Source organism: Canis lupus, chromosome 35, assembly GCF_048164855.1.
Source record: "Canis lupus baileyi chromosome 35, mCanLup2.hap1, whole genome shotgun sequence".
NCBI classification, from domain to species: domain Eukaryota; kingdom Metazoa; phylum Chordata; class Mammalia; order Carnivora; family Canidae; genus Canis; species Canis lupus.
In genome coordinates this window covers 6,026,185-6,045,865 of record NC_132872.1, presented here as the reverse complement: position 1 = coordinate 6,045,865, position 19,681 = coordinate 6,026,185, and the positions used below count along the sequence as shown (strand labels likewise).

At 42.0% G+C, this 19,681-nt stretch overlaps 1 protein-coding gene across 8 annotated transcripts in view; it reads left to right on the top strand.

Moving 5' to 3' along the window:
- CASR (calcium sensing receptor) overlaps nucleotides 1-19,681 on the top strand; it is a 91,948-nt gene that overhangs the window by 10,190 nt on the left and 62,077 nt on the right. For 2 of the 8 annotated variants that reach the window (XM_072812261.1, XM_072812264.1), the window contains exon 3: nucleotides 5,775-5,971. The exons of 2 other annotated variants lie outside the window; for them this stretch is intronic. The gene's annotated coding sequence lies outside the window, so the exon portion shown is untranslated. Of the gene's footprint in view, nucleotides 1-2,804; nucleotides 5,413-5,459; nucleotides 5,972-6,673; nucleotides 6,840-7,229; nucleotides 7,323-19,681 lie in introns of those variants that run through there. 4 more of the 8 variants (XM_072812263.1, XM_072812262.1, XM_072812267.1 and 1 more) reach the window with 4 other exon arrangements.

Sequence of the window (19,681 nt, the reverse complement as noted above, 5' to 3'; positions counted from 1 at the left end):
CATCAGCCATATGAGCCTGGGAGCCCAGATTGAAAGAGAACGTTGGTAAACCAGAGCTCACAATGAGGAAAGAAGACAATATGATGAGAGAGTCTGTAAAACCTGCCTTTGAGGAATAGCTAAAGGAAATGAAGCACTTGGTTTTGAGAAGGGAATAATTGAAGAGCCAGCATGTACAAGAAGGACACTTATTCTGTATTGTTCTAGAGGAACAAAGTATGAATTGCAAGATTTCAGTTCAATATAAGTCGACTCAACGAATATTCATGGCACTTATTATACTCCAGGAATTGTTTGAGGCACTGAAAATAAATCAGTGATCAAAGTGAACAAAATCTCTATTCTCAGAGTTTACATTTTGTAGGAGAGATAGACAATAACACATAAATATGTCAGGTGATGAGATGCTGATGTATCCTAAGAAGAGAAATATAGCAAGGTATCTGCAACAATTAAGAATGAAATTTTAAAGTGTTGCCAAATACAACTGTATCGGGACTCCAGGACCATGCCCTGGGCCAACGGCAGGCGCTAAACCGCTGAGCCACCCAGGGATTAAAAAAAAAAAAAAAAAAAAAAAAAACATCAAGAGGTGCCCAGGTGGCTCAGTAGGTTAGGCAGCCAACTCTTGCTTTTGATTCAGGTCATGATCTCAGGGTCCTGGGATCAAGCCCCACATAGGGCTCCAGGCTTAGCGGGAGTCTGCTAGAGGATTTTCTCTCTCTCCTTCTGCCCCTCTGCCCACTGGCGCTCTCTCTCTCTCTCTCTCTCAAAAATAAATAAATAAATAAATAAATAAATAAATCCTTTTGTAAAAGCATCAGGTACCTATGAATTAATCTAAGAAAATACGTGCAAGACTTATACACAGACAACTACAAGTTATTAGTGCGAGAAATTAAAGAAGAGTTAAATAAGTTGGAGAATATGTCATGTGTGTAGATTGCAAGTCTATGAGATGTCAATTTTCTCCAAAATTGATCTATAAATTCAATGTAATTTCAGTAAAAAATCTAGAGGGGTGTGTGTGCATGTGTTCGTTGGCAAGCAGGTTCTAAAACTGTATATGGAAATGCAAACGGCCAATAGCAGCTCACATGATCTTAGAGAAGAATGAAGTTAGAGAACTTACTGTCCCAGATTTCAAAATTTACTATAAAGCCACAATAAAAAAAAAAAAAGACAGTTTGGTATCTTGGCAAAAGAATAGGAAAATACATAATGGGACACAATAGAGTGTCCAGAAACAGACCCACACATAGTTGGGTATTTTATGACAAAGATAACATAAAGAACAGGAGGGAAATGTTGATCTTTTCAATAATGGTGCCAAGTCAGTTGGATATTCATTGGAAAAAAATGAAAGTTGATCATAGAAAAATCAATTCTAGGAAGATCATAGATCTTAAAGTACAAGGAAAATAAGGGTTCCAGAAGACAACATTGGAGAATATATTCATAACCTGGTATAAGCAGAGCTTTCCTCAGCAGGAGCAAACACACTAACCATAAAGAAGACTACATTAAAAATAAGAACTGTTCATGAAAAGGCACTGTTAAGAGAGTGAAAAGGCAAACCACAGAATTGGAAAAGACGTTTTTAATATCGATAATTGACAAAGAATCTAGAATATAAAAGGCATGCATGTGTTTAGCACTGGCAGATATTGCCAAAGAACTTTCTGAAGTGGTCATACTAATTTTTATTTCTACCAGTAATAAATGAGAGTTCTTATTTATTTTATTAACCCGATAATTCTCTGATATATTGCCCAACAGAAATGCAAGCACATGTACACCAAAAAACATTCATGGCAGCATTATTCATAATAGCTCAAAATCGGAAGCAACTCAAATACCCATCAAGTGAAATGGATCAAGAGATTGTGATACAACCATGCAGGAGAATATTCTACAGCAATGAAAAAGTACAAACTCCTGCACAATATACTTGAATCTCACAAGTTATTGAGTGAAAAAGATTAGATATAAAATAGTATTTACTGAATAATTCCATTAATATAAATATAAATTATGGTGTTATAAGTCAGGACAATGATTACTTTCTAGGGGTTTTACAGAATAGAAAAAGGTACAAGTGCTGATCAAGTTGTACATAAGGTACAAGTGCTGATCAAGTTGTACATATTTCTAAATATGTGTTCTGCTTCAATAAAATTTGTTAATTAAAACAAAAAAAATGATTAGGCCCCATCTGAGTTTCTTAGCTCATTTTAAGAAGGATCAGGGTAAAAAGAGGACATGGGCTAGGGATGAGAGTGTGAGAACACCCTCGAGCAATGAGACAGGCAACTAGTGACCCAGAAGGAAAAACAGCCAATAAGAAATTCATGGCAGGGGGAATCCCTCGGTGGCTCAGCTGTTTAGCACCTGCCTTTGACCCAGGGTGTGATCCTGGAGTCCCAGGATCAAGTCCCATCATCATCATCATCATCATCATCATCGGGCTCCCTGCAATGGAGCCTGCTTCACCCTCTGCCTGTGTCTGTCTGTCTGTCTGTCTCTCTCTCTCTCTCTCTCTGTCTCTCGTGACTAGATAAGTAAAATTAAAAAAAAAAGGAAAGAAAATTTTATTTATATTTTAATAAATTAATTTTTTATTGGTGTTCAATTTACCAACATACAGAATAACACCCAGTGCTCATCCTGTCAAGTGCCCCCCTCAGTGCCCGTCACCCATTCACCCCCACCCCCCACCCTCCTCCCCTTCCACCACCCCTAGTTCGTTTCCCCGAGTTAGGAGTCTTTATGTTTTGTCTCCCTTTCTGATATTTCCCACACATTTCTTCTCCCTTCCCCTATATTCCCTTTCACTATTATTCATATTCCCCAAATGAATGAGAACATACACTGTTTGTCCTTCTATGATTGACTTACTTCACTCAGCATAATAGGAAAGAAATTCATGGCAGCTGGATTTCTGTGTGTTTGTAAAGAGAGTATTATATGTTTATTTTTAAGTTATTTTCTGTGCGGTGATTTGCTCTAACTTCTCTGACCCCCATTGTCTCCCCTCCCAACTTTATTGCTCTCAAGCCATAAATAAATTTTCCAACACCCTTAATAAAAGGTAAAGCAGGATAAAGAAATAGTGATGATGTGGGGTGAAAGAGAGGCTATGCTTGGGGGGGATAGGAATCCCAGAGGAATGCATCTCTGAAAAGGTAACACTTGAACAGAGAGCAAAAAGAGTGTTCCAGACTGGGAACTGGGAAAAGTAAATGGAAGTCTCTGAGGCAGGGTCTTCTGAGCACATGGAAAGCCCAACAAGGAAACCAGTGTGTATGGGAGCCAAGAAGGATTATAGGAGATGAGATCAGAGACACAGCCAGATGATGCTGGACTTTATGGGCCATGAATTTGACTGGATTTTAGTCTAGTGAGATAGGAAGCCATTACAGACAGGGTTTTAAACAAAGAAATGACATCATCCAAGTTGTTTCAAATGTATCATTCCAGTTGCTATGGGAAGAATAGATTGCAGAGAGGCAAGGGTCGATGCAGGAAATATTAGGTTTTCTAAGAGATGCTGGCTTGGATGAAACTGGTAGTGCTGGAGGTGGAGAAAAGAGGTTTGATTCTGGCTGTATTTTGAAATTAAAGCCAGCATGACTTGCAGATGGATTGGGTTTGGAGTGTGAGGGAAAGAGAGGCCTTTCAGGGATGCTTTAGGAAAGAAGTCTCTAACCTAAAGAGCTGTCTGTTGAATGACCTTCCCCAAATGCAGTTGTAGGCAGTTACTCATTCCATCTGACTGCTCTTTTCCTTCTAGCTTACCTGTCATATAAGATCCTGAGGTGAATCTGCCCTTGGAGGCCATAGACCCCAGTGACCTCTAAATTATTACATGTGCCAAATATTCTGGAGCTTTAAGGGAGTCACATCATGAACCTGTACATCATGAATTTTTAGCCCATGCAGTTGCAAAATAAATTTCCTACACCTAGGTAACTTTTTAACTGCTGTGTACCTTTTCCACCACACATGCATTTTTATATTTGCCAAAATGGGTTAAAATGAACAGCAGGTGCAGTCCCTTTGGAGACCACGCAAGCCTGAGGCTTGGAGATGCTGATATTTGAAAGAAGGAAGAGCAGCCTTGTCCACCTGGCCATTGGAGTTGGTTATGAATACACACTACACCAGAAGAAAGTCTAATTAAAGAGCAAATAATTGAATTGTAAACAAACATTTTCAAATCCCCCAAAATGTATCTCTTTCAAAGCAATTACCTTGAGAGTGCTGTTGCTCAAAGCTTACTTGGAACCCTTCTTTGGGATTTGTCCTCAAGGGGAATTAATGTAACTTACCTCAAAATGCAGTGTCTCCAGTGGTCAGGTCCCTCAGAAGCTCTGCTGTCAAGAATCTCAGATTCTCCTGGTTGGAGGCAGCTTCAAAGCTCATGTAGCCTATCTAGTGTTTGAGTTCGCAAGCCACCACCAGTGACAAGCTTGCATCAAACCTCTTCTTCAACCCCTAGAGGGACGCGAATGTGGTGAACACCCCCATGGGAGCCCTTTCAAATCTTCCCACACAGTTCTGATGGTCAGAAGGCTCCTATTCATTTTTTAAAAGATTTTATTTATTCATGAGAGACACACACAGAGAGGCAGAGACACAGGCAGCGGGAGAAGCAGGCTCCATGCAGGGAGCCCGATGCGGAACTCGATCCCAGGACCCTAGGATCACGCTCTGGGCCGAAGGCAGACGCTCAACTGCTGAGCCACCCAGGTGTCCCAATTCCTGTTCATTTTGAACTGAAACCTGCCCCACCATCCCATCCAACCACTGGTCATACGGAGTGTGAGGCGGTATTTCCCAAATGTCAGGCCTTCGTGTACCACCTTCATTTTGCCATTTCTACCATGTCCAAATATCAGTGGTCTTCCTCATTCTTTAATATCTTTCCTTGAAGTTACCCAATTTTCTTATATATATAGATTTACCTTAAATGAAAACTACAGCACCTTCTAAGTGGAAAACCTGTATCAGTTAGAAATTAACAGAGTAAAGAATAATATCAGAAGGAAGAGAAAGTGATGATATTAAATTCTACTTAGGAACTGTTGCCTAGCAAAGGCGCTGACTGAGCCCGAGGCAAGCTTTCTCTTTGTTAAAAAACAGATTAGCAAGTGTTAGAGGGGTGTAAAGACAAAGAATCACAAAAATGATAGTTCTTCCTAGACATAATCCATAGAATTAAGAGAACTTTCCAGTTCTCACCACGTGATCCACTGTTTCCTAACGTCATCAACCGTATACCACTCAAGACCATCTACTGCACCTGGGGGGGAGGGTGCACACACTTAGACTCCCCGGCAAAGTGGTCAAACACCTTGGCTGTGGTCAAACTAATCACATTCCAGGTCATGCTTCTGTCACCTAACTGCTGTAAGCTTCAGTTTCTTCATCTTAAAATGTAATAATAGCTCTTCAGAGTGACACTTTCTTAATTAAAGACATTTGAACATTATGCCCAGGTACAAGTTGATCATTGAAGAGTATTCATTCAGCCTCGGGCTGCAGTGTCATTCAGTTGGGGGGGGGGATTAATTCAGTCTTGGGCGCTGACTAGGTTGTGCTCAGAAGCCAACCACAATCTTTAAGGCATTTTGGCAAGTACTGCCACCGAGCCAAATCCCCCGCCGGGAGCCTGTATTGCCGGGCATTCGCGTCTGCGGGAGGACTGGCATCTATTCTTATTAACTAGATTCTCTTCTTCGCTTTATCCTGGTGCTTGAACATTTGTTCAGCTCCCCTTATGCTGCATTTGAGGGGAAGTAAATCCGTGGGCAGAGCTGGGCTATGATGAGGATGTATCCGAGAGTCTGCAGATGTGAGTCGGTGCTCCTGTGAAGCAAGAAAATGGAAACTTTTTGCTGAGTATCCACGACGTATCAGGCGCTTTTCCGAAATATTTAATTACGTTTAAGACTAAGAATCTCTCAAGGTAAGTGTTATTTCCGTTTTACAGATCTGGAAGTTGTTAAGCTTAATAACTATGCAACTTTTTACTCTTTTGGCTTAATGTTACTTTGCAAACCCTTGCATTACTTCATATTTTCCTTTTTTTTTTTTTTTAATTTTAAGGATAAATACTCCCTCTTGTTCTAAAAACATTGTCAGGCACTCCTGCCTCGATGTCTTTCATTTTGAGTATTGTGTAATACTCTCATTAAGTTATCCTCCCATAATTTATTTAACCAATTTCCCATTGACAGTTTGGCTTTGTTTGCTTTTACCGTTTTTTTCTTTACTAGCATTATTTTACGTAAATAATAATAATTATTATATTATTCTATTATTAATTATTATATTAATTTATTATTATTATTATTATTATTTTGCTATGAACATCTGCACATGAATATTTTGTCCTGGAAATATCCCCAAGAATGAAATTACTGCATCAAAGGGATCGTTTTTGTGGTTCTTCATAGAGATTAGCAACCTGTCCACCCAAAGGAGTACGTGTTGCTTGAGGACAAAAAAAAAAAAAAACCCGGTTTTCTACAAAAGAAAATTAATTTTCCCCTTATTCAAAAAAAAAAAAAATATATATATATATATATATTCGAGCGCCTGCTAGGTGGCGGGCGCCCTGCCAGGGGCTGGGGACTGGAATGAGCAAGGCCTGGGTCCCGCGTCCCGAGGGCAGGGTGGCGGGTACAGGAAACGAGCGCGGCAGGTGCCTGCCTCCGGCCGGGAGCTCGCGAGCCGCGGGCGCGGGGACGCGGACAGACGCCCGCAGGGAGCCGTTCTCCAGCCCCAGAAGGTCTCCGGGCGCCGGCAGCGCTGGACTTGGTCTTGCAGAATGAGTAAGAGCTTGGGCACGGGCTTTTGGATTTCTTGTAGGGCTTTTTACCCAAAAAAAAAAAAAAAAAAAAAAGTTTCCCACTCCGGGCACAGAGCAGGTTGGTGGAGTTGTCCTAAGAGCGCTCTCCTGTTCCAGGGAGGAGGATGGGGGAGGGCGGGGGGCGCTCCCCGGCTGCAGGAGCGGGGTCCGGGGACCCCCCGCGGTCCCGGGACACCTGCCGCATCGCGCGGCTCCACCCGGCATCGCGCGGCTCCACCCGGCCCGGGGCTCCGAGGTCGCAGGGCGGGCGGCCGGGGGGCTCCGCGCTCCGCAGGGGCGGGGGGCGGGCGGGGGCGGAGCTCCGAGGGGCTGCGGGGGCTGCCGGACTGACCGCCGCGCCTCCCCGACGCCGCGACCTTGGGGCCCCGCCGGCGTCGCGAGCTGGGCGGGCAGCGCAGCCTCGTGCACCTCCGCGGCGGGCCCGGGAGCCCGGCCGGGGCGGCAGGTAGGACCGAGGTCGCGGCGGGGCGGCGGGGGCAGCATCTGCCACCCGGGGGGGGGGGGGGCGGGCCCGCGGGGGCGACCCGGGCCGCGGGGCTCCCTCCCCGCCGTGCTTTCTAGTGAGTCCGCCGCACGTGCGCCCGAGGCCCCGCGGCCAGCCCCGAGCTCCGGGCTCCCGGGCTCCCGGGCTCCCGGGCTCCCGGCCCGCAGGCGCCTCGAGGTCACCGCGGCGGCGGCACCGGGCTTGGCGGCAGGCCTGGGAGGAGCTCGGGGCTCCAGACCCGTGGGGTCTTTTATTATTTTTAAAAATGTCATTTCAACAGGTAACACGTGCCTATGGTTTTTTTAAATCAAATAGTGCAAAAGTTTATCCTCTACAATGTCTATACTAGCATTTGTCTATGTATATCTTTTTTTTGCTCACGTCCTTTCTTACTCTTGCTCTGTCCCCTCCTTTTGATTCTTTTTTTAAAAATTGCATTTATTTATTCATGATAGACACACACACACACACACACACACACACACACACACAGAGGCAGAGTCTCCCTACAAGGAGCCTGACATGGGACTTGATCCCAGGACTCCAGGATCAATCATGCCCTGGGCTGAAGGCAGACACTTAAACCACTGAGCCACCCAGGCTGCCCTCCTTTTGATTCTTTATCCCACCTCCTGCCTAATGAAAGTACCAGAAGAAAGTGACATCACTGCCACTGCCCACATCCCATAGTCTCCAGTGTTCCCCACTGGCGCCACCCGGCTGTCTTCAAAGTCTTTCCCTGGGGTGGCCCTTGGGATAGGGAGCCCACGACAGAGAGGGACACTTCATTCAACTTTCCTGAACCCTCCCAGCATTAGGGAAGAGTCTATGCTGAGTGCTATGCTATGTTCTTTTCCTTAAACTAGACTCTCCAAGTGTGATGTAAGTAGAGTCTGGAACTGAGGAGAATTAATGAAGGGTATTTCCTAAAAGTACTAGATTTCCAGGAATTAACACCTCACTAGTTCCTATTCCTGAAACTAGAACTTCGCCAATTACACCTTTTCATTCACCTTCTCCACCCAGGACCTGCAGAGTGACAGGCAAAGGATGCTTCCTCTGTAAGAACCTCAAAAGATGGATGATCTATAGTTGTGAAGGGGCTCAGGGATATAGCTTTGTGGCAGACAACAGGGGAGGAGGATGTAGAAGAAGGTTAGAGAGGAAGAGAAGTAGAAAGGGAGGAACAGGCCAAGATTCTTGAGTGGAGAAGAATCCTGGAACACAAGGCCCTGTCATTTAGGAATAATCTCCAGGTAATTATGCTAAAATATCACACATGTGGCTTAACTTCTTGCTAACAATCAGCACAGTCATTTCAGTTCCAAGGGTTTTACTATTCCAGGCCAAAATATATTGAGAAATGGAAAAAAAAAATCAGCAAGAAACCTCATTTTTATCTATATGATAAAATAGAAGTATTTTTAAATTATTTGTTATGAGCTAATAGGTTTTATAAGAGTTATGTAGAATGTTTAAAATAACCTAGTAGGGGGCGCCTGGGTGGCACAGTTGGTTAAGCATCCGACTCTTGGTTTCAACTCAAGTCGTGATCTCAGGGTACTGGGATAGAGCCCCTTGTTGGGCTCTGTGTGCAGTGCAGAGTCTGCTTAAGATTCTCTCTCCCTCTCTCTCTCCCCCTGCAACCCCCACCCTCTCTCTCTCTCTCTCTAAAATAAATAAATAAATCTTTAAAAATAAATGAATTAATTAATGAATAGGTACTCTAAGTCACTACATTTCTTTTATTTTGTTCTTTTTTTTTCATGGTGCATGACCTAGACCTGGATCCCACACATGTCAGAAAGTTCAGGTTGGTTAGAAGCTGCCACTTGTAAGAAGTCTTTTTGAATGGAGGTTAGGAGGGGAGTAGGTTAGAAAATAAAGACTGATCCTTGTGGGAGGGTGGGGAAACAATGAGGAGGAATAAATTGAGTACCAGCTTGAGTCTCATAAGGAATCAGGTATAATTCTTAAGAAAACATGGCAATGAGTAAGAAGTGAAGGAATCATTCATTCATTCATTCATTCATTCATGCATGCATGTTTGTAGAGTGCCTGGCTATGTGTTAGTCACAGGGGGGAATATGGTGAATAAGACAAGGAAGATCTCTAATCTTCTGGAGCTCATAGATGCTTTAGGGAGGCAACTGTTAGTAAAAAAAAAAAAAAATGTAAGTATTGAATATTTAATTACAAACTAAAATAAGCTCCCTAGAGGAAAGAAAGTTCTTTGAGGGTGTATACAGACTATACTGCCAGACAAAGGCAGGCTTTCGCAAGGAGGTTTTCCTTGAGCTGAGATTCAAGAGTAGGTGGAAATATTGAAGATATAGATGGTTTTGAGATAGGACCAGAATGTATCAGCCAGAGATTGCATTTGGCTGCTAGTAATCAAGAAGTCTGGCTGCCATGTAGTGTTTGCATACGGCACGTATACACATGTAGAATTGACATTTCTGGAATTTGGGGAAAGGATTGATTGCGATACTTGCTATCACAGTATCTGTGTTGTCTTGAGTTGGTCATGGTTTTCCATTGCTGTTATTCTTGCTTTTAAATTAAATGTTTAATTTCATTCTTGTCAGTTCATTTTACTGTGCATAATACAATATGTGCATTGTGGCTCAAATATGAATCATCCACGTTCCCATTGCTAAGGTAGATACGTATGTAACTACCATACCAAATTTGGCTTGCACAGTGATGACTCATTGTTATCACTTTCTCAGGACTTTCTTAGGTGAAAAGAAGTGTGGCAGGCAGACTACAGTATCTTCTCGCCACTCCTACCCACTGCTCTAGTTGATAGAATGTCAAAACATTTAGTTACTCTAAAGCTGCATGTACCTCTTCGGAATTTCACATTCAGTCCTTTAGGAAAGAAAAAAATTACAAATTGATGCTCTAAGTAAAAGTAATATAAATCTCACAATGTATTGGCATGAGGTGTTCTGTCCAAGCAACATACTTCATGTGCAAACAAATATTTCCATTCGTTCAACAATATTTCTATATGCCCAGCACTGTGCTAGATACTATGGATAAAATGGATTAGTAAGACATGGTCCCAGCATTTAAGAAATTCATAGAAGTCTAAGAGGGAGGGACTCATACTTATCCATATAAGGATAGGAAAGTGTTGTGGTTGCCTTAATAACAGCTTAGTTAGGGTACAGTGATACACAGAGAGCAGAGTGGTCAATTCTACCAAGGAGAGGAGGGGTTGAGGAAAGATTCATGGAGGAGTTAACACTTGAGATGAATCTTGAAAGATGAGACATTCCACAAGACAAATGAAGGGAAGAGGGCATTGTAGAAGAAGGGATTTGTGTACAAAACAAACGTGTGAAACAGCATGTCAAGGTCCAGGACACACAAAGCAGCTCAAAGAGCTGAAGCACAAGCAGGGAAAAGAAGCTCATGAAGACGTGAGGCTGGCATGGTAAGCAGGCCAGATCACAAAGAATCTGCATGCCATCACATGGATAGCTTGATGGTTTTAAAATATGCACTGTGAAGGCATACAGATCCAAGTTTGAGTCATGGCTCTGCCACTTTCTAGCTGTGGGGCCTTGGTGGTTGTACCTCCCTTATTGGGTTCCTGCAACAACTGAGGTTAAGTCATGTAGTACCCAGCACAGATTATGCATCTATTTCTTACTGACTTTTTTTTTTTCTTAATTTATCCTAATGCAAAGGAAGCCACTATAAGGTTTTAAGTAAAGTGACTTAATGAGCATTTTGACTAGACCATAGTCATTCTGGCTGCATATGGATGCTGAGTTAAAGGGGGGTAAGTTTGGAACCGAGAAACCACTTACAGAAATTACAACCCTTCAGATGGCAATGATATCCTGAACCCTGATGGCCGTGGCAGTGGCCATGGAGAAAAGGAACCAAAGCTTGAGGTGTCTGCAAGGTACACGCTACAAAACTCACTCATTACTTGTGGGGAGTGGGACTCTGGTCTGTCATTTTTGGGTTCTGTCATCTAAGTGATTTTAGGATAAACGAAAGGAAGCCAGGTATCAAGCAAGGCCTAGGGATCTGGTGTCTAGGAAGTGCTTCTGTCCAGAGGACTTAATGATGGGAACCTGGAAAAAAAAAAAAAAAAAACTGTCTTTGTAATGGAGAAGACAACTTCTGTGTTACAACATAAAATAGTAGCAGGAAGGCTTAGTTGATCCATAACAAACAAAAGCAATTATCTCTGTCTCTCTCATCTCTGGGAGCCTTTGAGTTCAAGGTGAGTGACCATTAGACTTCATCCATTTGCCACTGTCATGAAGTGGCACATACAACACTCACTCATGCCTGGTTGTTTTGCTTTTACTCTTACCTGACACTCGTCTGATGAAATTTTTTCTCCTTTTTTCTCAAATTCCCTCTCACAATTCACTATGCACAGGCTGGGGTGCCTCTACTAAAGCTAGTGAGGAGCGGAGGGTTGAGGTGGTCCCTATTTTATAGCGCAGTGTAGTTTTGGTAACCACATCATCCGTTCATAAGATGGAAAATAATCCAGATGTGTGTGGTAGTGTGTGCTGAAAAGTGCTGGGAACTTTGTGTCCGTTTCCCCCAAATGTGGACCCTAGGAAATGCTGACTGAATGTTGGATTCAGTTGCTTGAACAACTGTGTAATTACTTGAAGCCACAGAAATGAACAGACATTATAATTAGGCAGAGCCAATGAGTGAGGGGGGAAAGTGTAAAATGGGGAAAAATAAGGTCCGCCTCTGCCCTAGACAGTCTAGAGTTTGGATAAAAGTGGACTTTCCGTCTCTGTGACTTTGGGTGAGATATCTTACCTCTCTGAAGCTCGGTTTTTACTGGTGGATATTCCTTTGGATATCTGCAAAACTGAGGTAATGTCTCCTTCCAAGGGTGGTTGTGAAGTTTAAATGAACTGTATATGGAGAGCGCTGAACACAATGCCGGGCATATGGTGGCTGCTTAACTGGTCCGCATCCTTTGGCTCAGCCTATGTTGGAGATCTTTCCTTACACTGATATAACAGGAAGAATGAAGATTTCTTAGGTTAAGTAACCTGAATTAATTGGCTTTTATGTGTTTCTCATCTATAATTGATTTTTTTCCCTGGGAACTGGGGTGGAAACCTGTTTTCCTCCACTCTCTGGGAACGCTTATCAGTACGATGGGGGCAAAGGTAATGTGACACCTGCAGGGAGAAAACTAATTTTAGCTATTCTTTCAACAAGTCTTTCACATACATACGAGCAAAATCACTAACAGTAAGAAAATGAAGTGATTTGACTTCTTTCTCCCATGTTTTTTGTTGGTGGAGTTCCTAACAAGCATGTTTCTTATTTATTTGCTGTTTTTCAAGTAGAAAGAGAGAAGCAGGATCAAAAATACTGTTACTATTTCCTTCCACCCCCAACAAGCTGTTTGTCCTTAGGAAAAAAAGTTGGTTTTTTTCCTCTTAATAGAAGTTAATGGTTGAAAAATACCATCATATCCTCCATTTAGTCCTTCTAAAGATTCTATAATTTGACATAAGCCTTTACTTGTAGTCCAACAAGCATTGGTTGGGCTCCAGCTGCATGTCAGGCATTAAGTTAGCACCGCACACTCAGACAGGCTAGCCTTGATACCCAGATCTCCAGTCTGGTAGTCCTTGTGGAAGAGGGTGGGTAGAGAGAGGAGGGGATGTGCCACCTGTTCAGAGAGAGCCAGTGAGAGCAGAACCATCAGACCAAGGCTCTCTGCCACAGCTTCAGACCCCTAGTCCATCAGATCACGCGCTCCTTCAGGTCAGGATCCTAGCTCCTCCTTCCTACACCCCAAGACCCTACCCAAGGGGGCCCTTTTGTGCTGTTTGTCAATGGAAAGATCAAGAGATAAAGGTACTGAGGAGGCCATGGCCTTCTCTTTCTGTCTTCTTAAAACCAAAAATATTTTAAACAAAATTTCACCCTACAATTATCTGGTTTTCACCCTCATCTTTTGAGGGGCAGCACAGCCTCGTGGTTAAAAGTCTGGGCTTTGGAGTTACACTGCCCAGGCCTGTGTCCCAGCTCTACAGTTTCCTAGTTGTGTGACCTCGGGTGAGTTATTTAACATCTCTGTGCTCCAGTTTGCTTATCTATAAACTGGGATTATTAATATTACATACGTCATCAGGGTTTTTTATTAAGTTATAATTGACATACATTTTATTGGTTTCAGGTATATAACATAATGATTTGATATTTCTATCTATTGCAGAATGATCACAATAAGTCTAGTTAACATCCAGCACCATAAAGAGTTACATTTTTTTTTCTTGTGATGAGAACTAAGATCTACTCTCTTAGCAACTTCTAAATACACACTACAGTCACCATGCTATTCATTACATCCCCATGACTTATTTTATAACTGGAAGTTTGTACCTTTTGACCCCTTTCACCCACTTCACCCACCTCATTTTGCCCACTCGGTTGTTAAAAGACTTTAAGGGCAGCCCTGGTGGCGCAGCGGTCTGGCGCTGCCTGCAGCCTGAGGTGTGATCCTGGAGACCCGGGATCGGGCTCCCTGTGTGGAGCCTGCTTCTCCCTCTGCCTGTGTCTCTGCCTCTCTCTCTCTGTGTCTATGAATAAGTAAATAAAATCTTAAAAAAAAAAATAAAAGACTTTAAAAATCTGGTACACATTGTTCGACCTCATCCAACACAGACAGAAAGTCGTATTCAGTGTTGAAACCCCAGAGTCCGGCTGGGTGCCTAGTACATTGGAGGAGCTGAATGAATGAATGAATCTCCATATGTAGACAGCTATAGCAGTGGAGATAAAAGCACTTTCCTCATATCAACTTATATGATCCTCAGAACATCTCAGGAGAGATAAATAAGGGAGATGAGCAAGATGGGTATCATCATCTCCATCTTACAAATGAGAAAACCGTGAAAACAGGACTAGAGATGAGAGAGTGAATTTATGCTCCTGAGTGCATTTATTTCTAGCCCTCGACTCTTGCCACTATCTGGCTGTCTCTCGATCTTATGCAGGTTTCATGGAACCCAAAGGATATCTAATAGCAAAAGTGAACACACGTAGCTCTTTTAGCTTTCTGAAGAAATGAACTCCTTACTGTAAATATACTCCATCAAATTGTAACTTCAAGTTAAACTTGAAGTTTGGAAAGTTTCTTTCTGGGGGGAAAGCAGAGGATTTTTTAGGGGAATGAGGAAATTCTTTTTAAGGGTGAAAGTAACAGAGAATCATGAAGGAAAATATTGATAGATTTTATTACATAAACATTTAAAATACTATGTATAAAAGTCATAACTAAATTAAAAGGAAAATAAACTAAAACAAATTGTACCAAATATGCCAAAAGGTTAAAAGTGTCAGTATCTAAAGAGCACATAGAATTTAATAGGAAGAACGTTAAAAATGTGGTTTCCAAAAAGTGGGCAAGGGGCACCTGGGTGGCTCAGTGGTTGAGCGTCTGCCTTTGGCTGTGGTTGGTGAACGTATACAAATGTTTTAACTTTACTCGAATGAAAGAAATAAGAATTTTTAAAAATGGTATACTAGTTTATTTTTTATTTTTTATTTTTTACTAGTTTGTTTATTAAGAATACTAAGACTTTAAAGATAGGGATCCCTGGGTGGCGCAGCGGTTTGGCGCCTGCCTTTGGCCCAGGGCGCGATCCTGGAGACCCGGGATCGAATCCCACATCAGGCTCCTGGTGCATGGAGCCTGCTTCTCCCTCTGCCTGTGTCTCTGCCTCTCTCTCTCTCTCTCTCTCTGTGACTATCATAAATAAATAAAAATTAAAAAAAAAAAAAAGACTTTAAAGATAATGTGGGTAGAGTGGAATGAAATGGCTACCCTCATAACACGTTATCTGGAAACCAACTGTCTTAAAATTGTTTGTGGCCCTTGACCAAGGTTTTCAGTTTCTGGGACTCTAGCCTAAAGAAATTATCAGTAATATGGTTAGAGTCTTATACCTGAGGATGTTCTTCACAGTGTTTATTTATGAAAATGAAATGCTAGAAACAACCTGTGTGTCCAATAGTAAGGGAGTGGTTATATCAATTATGGTGGGGGTAGGGGGAGCAGCATAATCTAGCAGCTAAAAGCATGGATTCTGGAGTCTCACCACCTGGGTTCAAATCCTGACTCTGCCACATATTAGCATGTAATCTTGAAAACCTCCCCAATCCTTACTTTTCTCATCTACACAAAGGGAATGACAAGAGTACCTACCACATAGGCTTATTTTGTGGCTTAAATGAATCATTCACAATTCCAAAATCCTCAAAGCCCTAAAAATCTAATGATATTTTATGACTTTATTACCAACAAAACATAATTGAACTGACATAACCTTATCCCACTTACTATACACATATTCTTTGACTGTCATCAATCTTAATCCCTTTCTATCGTTTTACTCTCCATGCAGAATCTCTAAGTTTCTCTTTTTAAATTAATAACCTTCATGCACTTGTGAAAAGATTAACTTGAAGGCCAAAGCTAACTGGATGCAGGTGTATCTACTTTGAGCCAATTTCTTGGCCAAGAAAATGTTTCCAATTCCTCCAGCCCAGGAGGGGGGAAACTTTTTTTCAAACTTTAAGGTTGGGGATATTCTTAACATGTAGATTGCTGAGCTCCACCCCCAGAAATGCTGATTAAGTAGTTCTGGGGTAGAACCAAATGTCTGTAAATCTTACCAGCTCCCAGGGTGATGCTGGGGATACTGATCCATGGACCACACCTTAGGTAGCCCTGCTTAGATCCATTCCCTCTTTAATTTTTATCAACCCTTACGTTGTACCTTTCTGATATGAACATTTTCATTTCTGGAAATCTTCAACTTGTTTTTTTATGTCCTCATTCTTTTATCCTCTACTTCCCATGCTATGATTTTATTTCCAGAAGTAGTAATATAAAATTTTCTATCACTCTCTAAGCACTTATGATGCTCCAGTAACTGTGTTAGTGCTTTGTTCATATTATTTGTTTCATCCTTTCAACAATCCTTATTTTAGAAATGAGAAAATTAAGGTCCTAGGACTCCTAGCAAGTGGGAGGATCAAGTCCTCTTGGCCCCAAAGCCCAAGCTTTTCCCATTTTACTGTCCTGTCCATGGTGGTTCATGTCTCCAGCCAACATGACTTCTCATTCCTGCTTCAGCTGCCTAGATCCTGCCAAGTCCCCAATCTAGAACCCCCTCTCTCCTTATCATTATCCAGATCCCATTCAGGCCTATGCCAGAAAGCTTCCCCAGCTACACGCATCCACAGCCAACACCCCACCACATCTGCCGTTCTTACCTGGCCATTTATCATACGTGTTTACATTTTCACATTAAGGGATTTCATCTTCCTAACTGAATTTGAAACCTGTGAAAGCAGGGCCCATCTCATGCATCTCTGGGTCTCCCTTTGGAATAGCCATGATGGGGACTGGTTGCTTCCCTTACCCACATCCCCGTTCCTACTCTTCTCCTGTCCTAAGGATTACCCCTATCTCTACCTTGTCCCTTCCTATTTTGGTGAAATCAAGCCACATCAACAAGAAGTGGAAAAACAGTCCAACAGTAACCCTTCTTATCACCTCCCCTGCATGACAGCTGTGGGTGGTTTGCTAGTGTTTGCCCTGAGTTCTGCAGGATCATGAGAAGGAACTTTCCTCTGAGACCCTGTATTTGGCAGAGAAGCACTAGCAATACCCTGCAAACCTTGGTTCTCCTTGAGATGTTCCAGATACCCTTCCTCCCCTTCCATATTAACTCAAATTCCTTTTCCATTATTTTACTTCCCAGTTTCATTCTTCACCCCTCATTGAATGTCTTCATTCAAGTATGCGAGGAGTTCTCAACTGCCCACTCCCAGTTTGTACCTCTGTGGAGCTACTTTCCCACGTTGTGAAATCTATTAGGGCCAGTACGATGGGACCCATTCATTTGGTCTGTACACTTTGGTTATTCCCTTCTCCCCGCCTTCCCTCCCTCCTTCCATTCTGCCTTCCTCCTTCTTTTTGAGGTCCCTGTTCCTGCTATTGCTTGAGTGGTGTTATGAACCCACTATGACGGCTTACACATCTCAGGCTTAAAAATCTTCCTTTTGCAATCTTCCCCAAACTTGTCATTATCTCCTTGTAAGGGGCCTGCAGAGCAGCTGGGCCTCGTAGCAAAAGGGTGAAACTTCCCATGGTGCTTTCATTTCCTCCCGGTCCATTAGTAGAAAGTGCTAGCTGTGTTTGTGTTACAGCCTCATGCAGCTATGCTGCTAACATACACCACTAGGACACGATTTTAGATTCCATTAGTTTTCTTGTTCAGAAGGTTTTTTTCTGACTCACATTTATGTGCCAGTTTTGTGGGGGCCCTGATGCTTTTCTTTAGTATCTCCTGTACCTGAATTCCTTCTCTTTGGTGCCTCCTTCCATGTGCTATTCTTGGTAGCTTTCAATATGAAACCCTAAGAAAAAAAATTCTAAGGAATACCATTTACTGTTTCTTTAGTGTTTATCATGTAGTAGATGCTGTGCTAAGCATTTTTATATACCTTGCTTAGTTTAATCCTATCAGAAACTTTAATTAGGCATTACCCCAATACAACGGAGACACTGAGGTTTAGTGAGTTTAAGTGATTTGCCTGACGTCTCATGGCCAGTAAATGGAGCAGCCTACAGTCAAGCCCCGGGTCACATTATTTCAAAGCCCAGAGTCAAAATTTAGGTTCTGGGAGACTTGTTCTATTCTCCAAAAAATGTGATGATTTTACCAAACGCTCTCTCATGTACTGCCATGACAGTATAAATGAAAACACTCTTATCGGAAGGCAATTTGGCAAAACATATTATAAGCTTTTAAAATGTTCCTACCCTTTAATCTAACAATTCCAATGCCTGGATTTATGCTAAGGAAAGAATCATTAATATGTGCAAAGATTTAACCCTTAAGGAAGTTTAGGGAGGCAATATTCATAATATGAAAAATTTGAAATAGGTTCCACATCCAACAGAAGGAAATTAAGTATGATACATAGAGGTAACGATTATAAATTATTTGGAAAAAGAATATTCGGTGGCATAGAAATGTGTCCATGATATAATAACTACTATAGGATTTCAGATCACATCCAGTTTTGTAAAAACGGATACAACAAAATAGATTCAAAGGGAAATGATACAGAGCTAGAGACACAGATATGTAGTATATATTCAAAAAATGCAAAGAAGCTCTCCGATGAATGGGGTGGAATTAAGACTAATATTTATTTTCTTCTTTTAACATTTTGTGTACTTCTTAAATTGACATTGAAGGTTTTTAAAACTTATTTTTCTTCTTTAATTGGAAAAATGTCTGTGTGTTGTTTGAAGTCTTTGGAACTCCATCTTGGTCATTTCCTCTGTGGATACTTTCATGCTAAAGACATCTTGGATGTCCTTTTTGCCCACCCATTGCTGGGCTCAACTGGAAAGCTGATCATGTGTGTTGGAAATGTTGGCATGACACCAAGCTCATGTGTGGTATTTTGTACATTGTGGTTGAGGAAGCATACTTAGAGCTTGTTTGATCCAAATCCTTTTCCTGGTCTAACCTAACTAAACATCCTCTCCTCCTCCTTCTGCTATCTGGTTCTGTGAACACTGGCAACCATTATTTTTCCTCTAGAACAGCAGTCAGCCACCTTTCCTTACCTTCACTCACACTGTGAAGAAAATTTCACACTTTTTTGTTACAAGGTCTTTGACCGCTGTTCATATTTACCAGTGCTCTTTTTATAATTTCCTCCACAAACAACCTTTATTACAGATACTTGAGTTCCATCTTCTCAGCTTCTTTAATAACTTTTTTTTTCTCAATGCAGGTTTTCATTCATTTTTTTCCTTTGCCTCAGTGCACTTTGGTTTCCTGACCAGGTTATATCCCGACTGCTTCATGCCGATGACTCACGTACATCCACCACACCTCTCTACTCATCACATTGCCTTCCCTTCTTTCAGGTCTCAGGGTGTCTTTGGAAAGCACCTCCCATTCTTTATTTCTGCTCTCCTCACTTTGATCATCTCTCTGCTGGCTTCCTTCATTGACCCCTTTGCAGTCCCCACTTCTGCTTCTAGAGAGTCCACCTGTCTGTCTTTCATCTATTTATACACTCCATTCGGCTGATAATCCTTGCCCTTATCATTTCAGCCTTTGATTTGGACCTTCTCTGAAGTGTTTTTTCAGATATTTTTAAAGCAAGTTCCACCACTCAGGTTCCTGAAGAGGATGTGGAGCTTTCTGACTCATGCCTTTTTCTTCAGAGCATAATCAATTGTAGAAGGAATAGTTTAATTTTAGAAA